The 10,000-nt window shown below is 37.0% G+C and overlaps 1 long non-coding RNA gene across 2 annotated transcripts in view; it reads right to left on the bottom strand.

Moving 5' to 3' along the window:
• LOC137048628 (uncharacterized) overlaps positions 1-10,000 on the bottom strand; it is a 113,702-nt gene that overhangs the window by 46,796 nt on the left and 56,906 nt on the right. The window contains exon 3 of one of the 2 annotated variants that reach the window (XR_010899485.1): positions 4,706-6,166. The exons of the other annotated variant lie outside the window; for it this stretch is intronic. This is a non-coding gene — a long non-coding RNA (uncharacterized lncRNA). Of the gene's footprint in view, positions 1-4,705; positions 6,167-10,000 lie in introns of those variants that run through there. 2 annotated transcript variants of the gene reach the window in all.

The raw sequence follows: 10,000 nt of genomic DNA, 5'->3' as shown, positions 1-10,000 counted from the left end.
CTCCCGACCCAAGTGCCTGCCATTAGCGATTTCTCCTCGCTGGAAAGAAAGTGGGAAATCCACACAAATGGGATATTGGCGGCCCCAGAGGCAATGGCATCGTCACCAGCAGCACTGCCACAGAGTGTCATGATGACATGGTAGAACAAGTGTTTACGCTTTTCCATGGCAGTGCGCCGTGCAGACTGTGGGTTTTAGACTGGATTGGTTGAGTGAAAGCCAAAACCACAGCCATCCCTCAGTGGAATGGAAGTTAACATTAGTACCCTAAAAACAACATTTGCAGTCATTTATACACACACACAAAGGGTCCTAAAGTAACTTTTTGTCACGCCTGCCAATGCCAAGGTAATTGAGAAAATAATCACAGTCATGAAACTGTATTTTTATGACAAAATGTCCAAATGATAATGGAATTATTAAGCCGTTGTATATATCTAAGGCAAACAGTGGAGGTCTTTGTATTTCTTGTAGCGTCATACACAGACAGTCTCTATAGTGATTAAAATCACAATGGGTGATCATTAACGCCACCTGCCACAGTGACAGGTGGTGTTAACGATCACCCATTTTGATTTTGTTTCTCACAATTGAATTTTGTCTTGCTTAATACGAGCAATTCCATATCTTCCATCCTACATACACTTCTGATGATTTCATTTTCCTGAAAAAAAAATCAATTCATGATTGACTGATCTATTAGTAGACAGTTTGAAAGAGAGTGCAGTTCAGTGAGTGAGAGTTTGCGAGAAAAAAATAGTGTTAAACAAGTTCTTAATTGAAATAAAGTTTAAGTTAATTACAAAAATATGTACTAATAAATAAAAGTACTAAAATGACTATGAATGATAACTGAAAATATAAAAATATTAACTAATTCAAAATATGAATAAATACTATATAAAAATAATAGTAAAATAACAGTTTGGTTTCATGTTTTCTGAAGTTGCAATTATTTTACTCTAAAAATGTCATGTGGTGTTACCAACAAGTAAAGAAGTCATATATTATCCTTACACTGAATACATGTGAGTATACTTAATCATTATTATTACTTAAACTATTTGAATATATTTTCCAGGCAAAAACATTTGTGCAGATACCACAAATAATTAATCCGAAAATATCATTAAAGTTTTGGGAAGTCGTACCACATTACATTGACATTGCATTTACTCACACTTTGATCAGTGAGTGTTAATTTTGGACCCAATACATGCGTATTCATAGAATCTTCAATCTATGACAAATCCTAGGAGTGTGAACATAGACAGCCCCTCTCTATCTCTCCCTCTCCTTCTCTACACCTTCCCATGGGATCAGTCGACCATTTAAATTCAATTCCACATCTTTCTAAGAACTGTCCTCCCTCCTCAGTGACAGATGTGGATGGTTTATTCTAATTGGCACCAAAGGCAGAATTTACTTAGTGAGCATAATCTAACTGCCGTCTCAGCTAATGACTATAATAGCAAGCAGACACTAAGGGTCTCTCTCTCTCTCTCTCTCTCTCTCTCTCTCTCTCTCTCTCTCTCAGTTTGTTTTTGTGACATATGGGGACATTTGATATGCGTAATGGTTTTTATACCGTACAAACCGTATTTTCTATCCCCTTACACTGCCCCTGCCCCTTTTACTTTCTAAAAAAATGTCATCCTGTATGATTTATAAGCATTTTGAAAAGTGGGGACATGGGTAATGTCCTCATATTTCACCCTCTCCTTGTAATAACTATGTCATACCTATGTCATTATACACATTTGTGTCCTCATATGTCACAAAAACATGCCCCCTCCCCACACACACGTCTGCAGCAATCTTTTTGGGGACTCTCCACATAATGGTTTTTATACTGTACAAACTTTATATTCTATCCCCTTACACTAACCCTACCCCTATATCTACCAACAGAAAACTTTCTGCATTTTACACTTTCAAAAAAAACTTATTCTGTATGATTTATAAGCTTGTTTCCTTACAGGGAGCTCAGTTTAGTCCCCATGAGTCAGTGTGCATTATGGTTGAAGTCCCCAACAGCACAGAAAAACATGAACACAAAATCTCTCAGCAATTCTAATAACAATTCTCAAGTCTATTGTTTTTTCCAGCACGACACAGATGTTATAAAGATGTCAAGTGCAGAGAGAGCAAGATTGGAAAAGGAAATAATTACCACCTTCCTCAGGGAAAAGAGATGTGCAAACAGATCACAACCACTTTTACAGGACAGAAAATATTTGTAAAATAATGCAGCTGACTGTGAGAACTGATGTTTTTTTGTTGTTTTTGTTGACAATTTTTATCAATATATCATACAAACATCAGATATTCACATCTCAGCTAATTATTTAAAGCAGAAACACATTTCTGCAGCACCAGCATTACTAAACAATGTTCAAAGTCAAATATCTGTCAGAACAGTACATTAGCCTAAAAGAAAATTGAAGTGCCGCCGCGTCATACAGAGATATCATATTATAGCCGCCTCAATGGGATGATCATAAACCACTCAGTGATGCAAGACACAAAGTTGAGGCAATGTTTTTTTCTCCTCGTGTGACACCTTCTCATGCACGTAGTGCAGAACTTTCCAGAAACGTTTCATACTAGTTTCAAACTCCGATACAGATTTCAAAGAAACAAAGAGTTTCTCTCACTTAACTGATAAAACATTGATTTTTGTTATGATTAAGTAATAGATTTAGCACGCACAGATTTGGAAAACGGTGCATAGGAATTGCCGCAGGTCTCCGCTTGTGAACTTGCGATAAACAGCATTCATTTTCCATTGGGGAATGATTAAGTCACAGAAGCTAAACTTTAATTGAGGTTTAGACCTTTTATGCTGAAGACAGCAGACTGCAACAGATTAAAGGTTAGGGCTTGAGCCAGCACCTGTAATCAAATGATTTTTTCCATTGTAAAAAAATATCACCTTTCCTGAAATGTAATGCAAGATAAGAGGCCGGTTGATGGTATCATTTTAGATTTGCTTTCCTATGTCATTTTACAGCACTGTAAAGATTGTATGGTTCAAGCGCCCTTTGAAAGGTCACTCTCGGGGTCAAACTTATATCAGCCAACTGCATGTTATATGTGAACTTTGAAAAAAAAAAAAAGTTGCTAAATTGAAATATGAATAATCATATTGCAATTTTTTTTTTTGTTGTTGTTGCATTTTGTCACGAGATATCAGTTGTTCTGTCTTGGCAATGCAAACATAAGGGTACAATAAAAAAAATCAGTTCACCCCACAATATTACTATTCCTGTCCAATAGTCGAATATGAAATATGACGAAAAATGTGTCAGAACATATTCCTTACAAGGGATTTGAAGCACTTCAGAAAGTGCTCTACAGAAAGGCTTTGAAATCAATCAAAGTGGCTAGTGGAGAGAAGTTAATTCCATGGTGTTTGAGAGTAGACATAGAAGAACAGTAAGACATTTTGTTCAGTTTGAGTGCTTGAGGAATTTATTCAACAAGGACAACCTTTTAATTCATGCACCAGGCTTGATTTGTGCATTGTACAGTCTGCCTCAGAAAAGCTACATACAACAAACAAAATGTACATTGGGTTGATTTGAGCAACCAGCATCTGTGACATGTACAAATATATTCAGCTTGTGTTATCTTGCTACAACAATATCGAACAAGAAAGTGATATATGGCGATTTTATGCAAATCTGTAAAAGACAAACAAGGAATATAAAGGGCCAAATGTGATGTAGTTCTACTGCCTGCCAAAAAATAAAATAAAAATAATTGCTGTTTGGATGTGAATAAAAGTTATTTCCATCAAGAGGTGCATACATTTTTGGTCAAGACCTTTGTATTGCAAAATACTTTCAATGAATTTAAGGTCTCGACTCAGAGATGCCAATTCATGTGTGAAAATTATTCTTCAAGCTCCCTCTCAACATTCTTTCACATTTTAAGCCTGATGAATCTTGTCATCCTGGAATATGGCCATGATACATGATTGTTTAAGAAATGAAAAGCTACACACTCCACCAAATAGGGTTAGAAGTACTGTGGTCAAACATATAGCATGCTAGAAACAATAATTACTGCAATAATAATCCAATCATAGACTGTTAATAGTTTGCATATTCAAATATATATTTTACATTAAATTAAATAAAAAATAAAAACATTTGTGAACTATCTCTTTACAGTTTTTCTCAGTCGCTTTGGTACATTTCTCGAATCAAACTTACAATTTGCATAACAGTAAGTGCATTTCTCAAAACAATTTGTATAAATAGCAAAACACCATGGATAACCTGCAAAAGCCACTCTCTTACTCAAAATCCTTAGTTCATCTCTCAGAAGTACATATCTGTGTCAATGAACATGTCAGTGCCATCAGAATGACAAGTCCTTGTGTCATTGTATACGGATAAGACATCCAAATTGTTTAGTCATGTTGTTAGTTGACTCTGGAGGGATGTTCTGATGAAAACTACGGCTAAAGTTTTGATGACAATTATTGTCAATTTTACATCTTAGTGTATGTGTGAGTGTAATTGCAAAAGAATGGAAAAGATTCAAATTTACACTCTTACTGTGTGTAATGTATTTTATTGACAGAACATGTCATTGAGATACAAAAATGAAAAGACAGCACTGAATAGCACAAAAAAAAAACCTAAAGAAGAAATGTGTACATAGGAAAAACTGTACATGGGGTGCTGTAGAAATATATATATGTGCTAGTTGATGTTTCATGAGAAGCACCTTCATTAGAGAAAGTCAAGTAGCAGTAGAAATGTTCAATAGCCTTTTGTATCCAGAGCTTGAAGTTGAGGTTAAAAAAAATAAACCTTCTTAATAGTGACAACTTGGCCCATGCACCCCAACATGACAAAACCTTTTATAAATCCACTTGACTTTGTGTAATTTGTTAGTTCATTGTACACAGGGAATGTAGAAGCAGCCAGTGTTCTACTTGCTTTAAATGCTGGAGACTGAGAAGAATGGAAATAAAGACTCTGGGGAGAGCAGTGAGAAGTGACCTGAACTGGCTCAGAGACAGATACCCACTCTAAATGATGATGAGGACACGAAGAAAAAAAAACTAGCATGCCCCACTTTCTCTCTGCATTTCATCCGGGATATTAGTATAACCTGGAACTATAGGTTTGCGTAATCTTGATAAACATTAGATTCAACTGTTGTACCACTATGCTCTCCTGGCTGTATGCGTTACAGTAGCTCTCTGCATTATTGATGCGCGTTTGGAGTCATGGTTTATTCAGGAAGTGCTGCACTGAGTCATCTGCTCCACTGAGAGGGGTCTTAGTGATGCTGCGTAGCGCCGTTTGGGTTGCACCGTGCGCTGATCCAAACCATTGATCATTAATCCAACACGAAAACCAAAAACCAGGTGTGGACTTAAGGGAAACGCCCCTCTCTTTGTCACCATCTCACGCATGTAACATACAGCCGGTGTACACTCACACACTTTGAGCACTCTGCCATAATGAGCTGCTCTAATTTCACAGCAGATGGAAAATGTCTCTTTTCTCACTCCCTCACGCTGACGGTAGCCAGGCTGTGGCCTAGGATCGGGCAGGCCATATCAAGTGATGGGGAAAGGGTGAAGTGGCTAGTGACTGGCTTAACCACAGTGGAAAAACTACCTCAGCCCTCATCAATTTTTCAGCCATGCCTGCTGAAAACCAATACTGGCCAACATATTCCATCTTCTCATTGGAAGAGCGGATCGAATGCCGTGCCATGACATGCTAACATTGTCGCCTTACAAACGGTGATGTAAAGCCTGATGTATTATTCATCGTTTCTCCAGAGGAGAAGGCGGAGGGCTGACGGATGAGGACGAGAGGCCATGCAGCGGAGGAGGTCAAGGAGAAGTGAGCGAGAAGACCACAGCGAGATGATGAAATGAAAGTCATTTCAGACATGTGCTCCCTGTGTCACTTCAGGCTAACGGTCGCAGGGATGTGATAACGGCGAACCCAAATGCCATAGTAATTAGCAGGCCGGTTAAACCGCTAGGTTCGGTGGTAGTCGACGGGTCACAAATGTCATATTGGGGGCAACTGGCCTTCAAGTGCACTCTTTCCTCAAAAACAGACAGATCTCCAGTTCCATCTTCAGTCGAGTGATCTGACCACTGCCTTATCCATTATTCAATACGATTCTGTAATCACACAATGCATACATCATCCCAGAACAGTGTGTAACAGTATATTTTCCCTTAACAGATGTTGTGCTATATGTCATATGTCATTGCACACACCGAGGCACTGTCTACCAATTAGATCTGAATTGAGTGTCCTTTAAAGGGATAGTTCCACCCAAAATGAACATTACATCATTAATTACTCACCCTCATACTGTTCCAAACCCATAAGGCATTTGTTCATCTCCATAACACAAATTTTAAAAAAAAATTATGAAATCTGAGAGAGTCTATGCAACTACCACTTACAAGACATCATAAAAGTAACCCATGTGACTCAAGTGGTTTAAACTCAAACATGAAGTAATGCGAGTGCTTTGGTTGCATAAAAAAAGCACAATTTACCACTTTATGATTAGTTGTGATAGAAAATTAGCAATTAATGACAGAATTTTCATTTTTGGGTGACCTTTACATTCTGATTACATTTCTGAATTTGTATTGAGGTAGCTAGCATAATGTTTAAGTTGAATTCACATTTGAATGTTATTAGAATAAAGAAAGTTTTTAATAATGCATTTCATTTTTTAGTATGAATTATAAACACAATATTATGCAGTATCTGCAACACATGGGTTATTTCTAGAAACATCAGATGGTATTAACAATCAGTGTTTAAAATGCCACCTACAGAAATTTGTATTGTTATACACCTTAAATTTAATAAATGTAATTGTATTAACCGTGGTGGAAGAACACTTGTCAGAAAAGGCAATTTATTAAAATAATATATATATATATATACACGGTTATTATATAATGCTCTATTTAAAAATAATGGCTGATATGTGATTTTCTTTTCTGTATTTAGCTGCACTGCGTCTTGTAGTGTTTACATTGCATGTTACTGAAAATATTTGTTCAGCTAAAATATGAAATAACAGTTAAATGTAAATATAAAAAAATGAATATATTACTTTCATGTAAACAAACCTTTTTATGTCATACGCAATGGGGGATTTCCAGACTCTTTTGATTTATAACAGATAAAGAGACAACACATGAGTAGAAGAGGAAATTACTATTTCTAGAGCAGACTGTATCACCGCACCCCTTTTTCTTCAACAGATGGTACAATCCACATGCAGTCAGACCAGCAGAATAACCCTTAGTCACAGTTGTCCAGATAATGACCTAAACCCGACCCCTCCCCTGCTTCAAACAGCTATTATTTACTGGCTTATCTTTGCTTTCTTTCCCATGGGGACAAAGGGGCAGGTGGGCAGACTGGTGGCACAGAGGGCCGTTTTACTGTAAACTCCCTCCAAAAGCCCCCCACTCATCAGAGGCGGATTGTTCTGGCTTCCCGTTTTCCTCCCACGAGGCTTGAGTGAGGATAGATTTAGCTGGGTCTTGTGCAAGTGTTAGCGTATCAATGCAGGCTGTTGAACCAACAAATACACATCCATAAATAAAATAAAAAAATAAGAAAATAACCTCAAAAGAAAACTCAGAAGATGAGCTTCAATTTCAGCATCTCATTTCCATGAACAAGACCTGTTTATTATCCAGGCTAAATCCTCAGTTGATCTCGATTTTATGAGCCCTCGTCCACTTTTGCAGTGGCTCTTAGAGCTCTAATGGATTTTTGGCTCTCATAATGACTCCTATTTCATGAATATCATGTGCTCCTGCCGCAGATGTGGAGCACCTTCTGTGTGTGTACGTTTACATTAGTAAACAGTGGCAGTGTGTGTGTGTGTGTGTGTGTGTGTGTGTGTGTGTGTGTGTGTGTGTGTGTGTGTGTTGACTCAAGTTATTGATGGGGAGAATGACTGGAGTGTAAACAGGTTTGTTGATGGAATCATACTAGATCTCTGTTTTTCCTTCCACTTTGTGAACTTTCAGTTCCTTTTCTTTTCACCAGACAGACGAACCGCAAAGCATAAAAAGAAGTAGCAAGAGTTAAAAGAAAAAGTTCTTCATAAAATAAAACCAGTATGAGCTTTCTTTCTTCTGTGGAACACATAAGAAGATGTTTAGCAGAATGTTAATGCTGCTATTTTCCATTTAATGAAAGTGAATGGTGATGATCCAAGTATTTTGAAGACGTACGTCAGCATGACATTTTAGTTTGAAAACCTATATAGCCTCTAAGTGAGTAAATGATGACAGAATTTTTCTTTTGCCTGAACTGTCCTTTAAAACACCACAAGGCTGGCTTTACTTGTACAAAGATCTAGGCAGACACATCAAAATAGGAAAACCATGATAAGTAATATTAAAATTCAGCCTTATGGTTGTTCAGAAAGACAACACAGACTTATCTAGTCCAAAGTCACAAAGGACACCCTCATACACAAACAGGTAGCGAGTCACAAGATCTACAAGTTTCCATAACCTCAAAGGGTGGATCACGGAATGATTGGTTATTGTGTCACGTAAGTCAGAAGGTCAAAGCTAGAGTACATTTGACAAAGTGAATCACACTGTAATAATTCCACTGGGATGGAAAAATTCTACAGAGGAAACTAAGCACCATCAAAATATAACCCAAATCTAAATAAGTAATACTTCACATGGTAAGTATTTAGACACTTAATGTCTAAATGTCATTTTTAGAGACATTAGAAAACAATTTATCAATAAAACAATACATCATGTATATAAATGTAAAATAGGTTACACTTTATTTTACGGTCCTTTAGTAACAGTGTAATTACTTCTGGTTTTCATATTTGTGGTTGTTCTGTTTGGCCACCTGCATGACAGAGACTGACAAAAAAATCTGAAAATCTAAGTCAGAGAAAAAAATCCCAAACCTCTAGAAATGCCAGTGTCAAATTATATCATCACACTGGTGTTTCAAGTGCAGTTACATGGATAGTTCATACAAAAATGAAAATAACCCCATTATTTACTAACCCTCAAGTTATCCTAGGTGTATAGTCCTTTCTTTTTTCAGACGAATGCAATCAGAGATATATTACATAATGTCCTGGCTCTTCAAAGCTTTATAATGGCAGTGATTAGAGGATTCGATTTTGAAGCCCAAAAAATTGCATCCATCCATCATAAAATTTATCCACATGGCTCCAGGGGTTAATAAAGGCCTTTTAAAGTGAAGTGAGGTGTTTGTATGAGGAAAAATATCCATACTTAAAACTTCATAAACTAAAATAACTAGCTTCTGGCAGACTGGCTATGCTAAGTTGACTTACGGCAAAAGAGTAACCCCTGACGCGATATGACGCAGGACGTAGGAATATCACAAGCTTTGAATCCTCTTATAGGTCAAACAAATAGGGCTGGGCAACAAACTCAAGCTCCTCTTCTCTTATATCCGACATTTCTCTTTAAAAATTCCCGTTGTACACTTTGTACACCCGTTGTGACTGGTGTTTTGTTTTGCTCTCCGCTTCCACGCACGCTAGTCAATACGTCATGTGTTAGGTCAGGGGTTACTCTTTTACCGTAAATTGATGGGTACGGCCATCTGTCAGAAGCTAGTTATTTTAGTTTATAACATTTTTAATATGGATATATTTATAACACAAAAGTATCGCTTTGCTTCATATGGGCTTTTATCCCTGGAGCCGTATGGATTACTTTTATGATGGAGGGAAACTTTTTTGGGCTTCAAAATCAAATCCTCTATTCACTGCCTTCATAAAGCTTGGAAGAGCCAGGATATTATTTAATATACCTCCAATTTTATTTGTCTGAAAGAAGAAAGTCATATACACCTAGCTTGAGGGTGAGTAAATCATGGGGACATTTTATTTCTGGGTTAACTAACCCTTTAAATATTATATATGTGTGTGTGTATTTTCCTCTAATTTGACATTAAAC

The sequence above is a fragment of the Pseudorasbora parva genome, chromosome 20 (genome assembly GCF_024679245.1).
Source record: "Pseudorasbora parva isolate DD20220531a chromosome 20, ASM2467924v1, whole genome shotgun sequence".
NCBI lineage: Eukaryota > Metazoa > Chordata > Actinopteri > Cypriniformes > Gobionidae > Pseudorasbora > Pseudorasbora parva.
Note: the sequence above shows the minus strand (reverse complement) of the source record. Positions and strands in the feature narration are given on the sequence as shown.